Raw genomic sequence first — 4,463 nt, forward strand, 5'->3', positions numbered from 1 at the left:
TTGGGGCTAGGGCTTCCGGCCCCCACCGCTTCTGGACGTCTATTGCATTCGCGAGGAGCCAAGGAGAGCACGGAGAAGAGCCCGAAGGTTCTTGGAGCTCCGGGAAGCCGCAAAAGTGGCTGGGAGAGGCGCGCGACTTGGTTTAGCCTCCCTGGACATCGCAGCAGCAGCCCCAAGCGTGTGGATCTCGCCATTTTTTGCATCGGGGCATGCTGCAAGAGGGGAGGAGTGAAGACTTTTTCCAGCTGGCGCAAAGGACTTCCCCGGACTTGCTTTAGTGAGCACGGGCCCGCACCGCCACCACCAACAATCCGGAAAAGGTCTTTACTCCCTCTCTCTTGCAGCACGCCCCAATGCAAAAAATGCCAAGGCCTTGCAAGGTCCCCGAACTTGGGCTGGCCATGCTGTGTAAACTCCCGCCACCGACCCCACCCCCGCGCTTTCTGGCGGCCCTGCGGCCCTGCACTATAAGCGAGCCCGGGATCCTTGCAAGGCCGCAAAAGGTCACCTGTCTCGCTTATAGTGCAGGGCCACGACAGCCCCCTCCCCCCGCCCCAAGCTTAGTTGCAGCTTACTTACCTCCTTGGAGTTGGCAGGCAGCAATAGGGCGCCAAACAGGAAAAAAAAGGTAAGTGGGTTTAGATAGGGTTCTTAGAGGCGGGTGGGACAATTGGTGAGGTAGCCAATCAGTGAGCAGTGGGCAGGGCTAGGATAGTGCAGACGGGCGGGGGGGAGCGAGCAATGGAGAGGCTTCTAGACGGGCGGGGGCGAGTGAGCGAGCAAGTGAGTGACAGGGGCGGGGCAGGAACTTACTTCGGGGTCCATTGACGAACTAGTCCGCCTGAACCGGTGTGGACCAGCAGAAACCCACCACTGGAATGGACCTAGAAATTTTGGACCAAATTCCTTGCTAGGCATTCTTAATCTTATGTATTTGGTAGATACAAAAACTTTGTCCCCCACACGGAAGGGGGTTTGGAGCGAGCAATGTTTATCAGCTTGCTTCTTGTAGGCTTCTGCCGCAACTGCTAGAGCCTTCTTCGTATTCTCCCATCCTTTCTTTAGCGTGTCCATCCATTCATTCAAAGACATGGAGGAAGGAGGTTCTCTAGGCAACTCAGGCATGGCAACAAATTCCATGCCACTGGTAATCTGGAAAGGAGTAAATCCAGTGCTGCTGTGGACCGCATCGTTGTACGCCACTTCGGCGAAGGGTAGCAAGTCCGACCACTTGTCTTGCTGATAGTCCACAAAACACCGGATGTATTGTTCCACCACCGCATTGGCTCTCTCTGCTGCACAGTTCATGCTGGGATGAACCTCTGAGCTCAGTTCTTGTGTGGACCCAATGGATCTCAGGACCTCTCTCCAGAACTTGGCTGTGAACTGGACTCCACGGTCTGAAATGATCCTCTTGGGTACTCTGTGCAGGCGATAAATGTGTTTCACAAACATTTTCGCTAATTTCTTTGTGGATGGCAATCCTGAGCAAGCAATGAAGTGCGCCTGCTTGGAAACCAAATCAATAACGGTCCAGATTACTCTGTTCCCACTGCTGTCTGGGAGTTCCACGATGAAGTCCATTGCGACCTCTTCCCATGGTCGGTTAGGGCTGGCCACTCGTTGTAGCAATCCAGGGGACTTCTCCGGCATTTGTTTGGGATTTTCCTCCTCTGAGGCCTCCCCCTTGGTAGGACTCTTCGTCACCTTAAGTTGGAGATCCTCTTCCAGAGGTTGTTTGCCCTTTTCTTCCTCCGAGGCCTCCCCCTTGGTAGGACTCTTCATCACCTTAAGTTGGAGATCCTCTTCCAGAGGTTGTTTGCTCTTTTCCTCCTCCGAGGCCTCCCTCTTGGTAGGACGTTTCGTCACTTTAAGTTGGGGATCTTCTTCCAGAGGTTGTTGGCCCAGATGACTTTTTTCTGGTGGCATCTGGGGCCTTCTCTTTACCACCGTGGCGGTTGGTGTGCACTTTTGTGGCATTGGGGCTGGAGCCAAGCACTCTGATGCTCTGTGGCCAAGTTGACAGCAATGGTGGCATTTTATTGGCCCCCACAAAGGAAGGAACCTAGTTACATCTCTAAACTTAGGAACCACCACTTCACGTTGTTCTGCTATCCATCCTGCAGCTTCCCCATTAGTAAACCCTTCTTCCAATGTTGAGAACCTTTCTCTGTAGGAAGGTGGGGTAAGAACCTGTTGGGGCATTGCAGGTGCACATTGTCCTGCCATCCATCCTGCAGCCCTCCCTTTGGTAATCCCTTCTTCCATTGTGGAGATTGCTTCTCTGTAGGAAGGTGGGGTAAGAACCTGTTGGGGCATTGCAGGGGAGACTGAAACCGGTGGGGAGGTCAATCCCTCGGTTGGCCACTGCCCAGTTATCTGCCATGGTGCAATCTGCTGAGGGAGGGCAGGTGCCCACTAGCATCCCTTCCATCCATGACCTGGGGTTAAGACCCATCCCGGGGTTGCTTGCTTCACAGGTTGCAGTTCAACCAACAATGGCTTGCTGGGGGGGGGGGGTTATGTGCCAAGGACCCCTCTGCTGGCTTGGAGGAGTTATGGGCCAAGTAGGTGCCCTCTGCTGGCTTGGAGGATTTTCCCATGCTGTTGGCCACAGATTTGCCCACTGGAATCTTTTCCATCCATGCCCTGGGAAGAAAGCCCAATTTGGTGGTGCTTCTTTCACAAGCTGCAGCCCAATTTGCGGTGGCTGGCAAGTGAAAGATGCTGGCCAAATCCCTTCTTGCTGTCTTGGTTGAATTTCCCATTTTGATAGGGAATCTGTCTTCAACTCAGTTGCCGGGTAATAAGTCATTTCATTTATCGCTGTAGGGAAGGAGTAATTATCTCCACTCCAGTCCATTGCAGCATTTATTAGTGAAGGGGGGGAGGGGGAAGATTGACTCACGTTTGGCTGAAGAAGTTGGTCTGGGATTCCAAACATCTTGTCGTTTCCAGCTGTGTGCTTTTCTTTCCCCCCTTGCATTCCTCCAGATGCCATAAATCTTAAACAGGAATTCCTTCTCCTTTGAAGATTTGCAGAGCAGCGTCACATCTCAGCTTCTTATCTCAAAAAGCTTTCTCATAATTGTTTGCTGATATTTTACGCTGACCCGGTCAGCGTTGGGAATTCAGCACCCCACCACCAACCCACCCCCGTGTGAGGGGGGGTGCTGGTGATTTATTTTAAAGGGAGAATTGGAATAATGTCAGTGTTCCAAGTATCATGCAGAATTAAATCAGAGTCCAAGGCAAAACCTTCCTTAAAGTTCCAATTTAATAAGTCAGACATCTTAGCACATCTGTGGAATTCCAACTCTGATTTGCTTCCTGGAATTCCACTCAGTTGAAAGTTCATGAACTATCCCCACACCCATAAATCCATCACATGGTCCAATCTTCTTCTTCCACGCTGGCATCTACACCCCTCTGCTTCCGGTCAGGTGTTGAGGTGTGGAGACAAAAGATGACCTTGGCTTCTAGAAAAGAATGACAACAACACATTCCACAATTCTACTCCTTTCTATTCCCCCCTCCCAACTACTACACTAATGAAACAGCGTAGGAAAATAATAGAAAGTGTGGCAGGCCAAAGATCCTAAAAGGAACATAACTACAGGCCTGACAGGAGGCCTGATACCATGTTTCCACAAAAAATAAGACCTATCCCAAAAATAAGACCTAGCATGATTTTTAAACATGGGTCTAATATAAGCCCTACCCAAAAAAATAAGCCCTAGTGAAGTGGGTGAGCATGGCCAGCACAGGAGGCAGCCCAAACATGTGTTCCCTCACAAACACAGTTAATGATCCCTGAGGTGGAACTTAGCATGGCAGCTTCTTCCCTTCCCCGGTCACCTCATGGAGGCTCGGACCCTTCCCACCCTGCCAGTTTGAGTCCAGTGGCCAAATCTGTGTGGGAGGGTGTGTGTGGCATGACTCAGCAGCCCCTTAATCACGGCCCCATGGATCGGCTGAGCCAGTGAGGGCTGGGAGTTGCCTCTCTTTCTGTCTCTCTGGGCACCTGAAGATGTTTCTGGTGCACTCTCACCAGGCACGGCCCTGCCCGTGGTGCCAGGCAACCTCGCAGCCAAGGGCCCCTCTCTTCCACACCTCACCTTGTGGCTCTGGAGCAGGCAGCAACCACGGTTGGCAAACCATGACAGGCCTGGAGCTCAGGTCTTGCTCAGGCTGCTGCTACTGTATGACGAGGCAGAAGGCTGTGCGGCGCATTGGGAACACCTGCTCCTCCCCTCCTTACCTCTGGCTGCTTGCTGGACTTGCTGCACCTGCTGGCCTCGCAAGGGCTCTTTGGCCTCCTGGCCGCGCTGTTCTCAGCCGCCCTGTGGCTTCAATGGGCAGGAGCTCCATGACGGCCCTGCAGCGGGACAGAGGAGGGAGAGGGAGATTGCCCCTTCCTCCTTTGCACCCCAAAACCCTCTCTTCCCTGGTTGCTGAGCCCC

This window comes from Natrix helvetica (genome assembly GCF_964273705.1).
Source record: "Natrix helvetica genome assembly, chromosome: W".
Taxonomy (NCBI): domain Eukaryota; kingdom Metazoa; phylum Chordata; class Lepidosauria; order Squamata; family Natricidae; genus Natrix; species Natrix helvetica.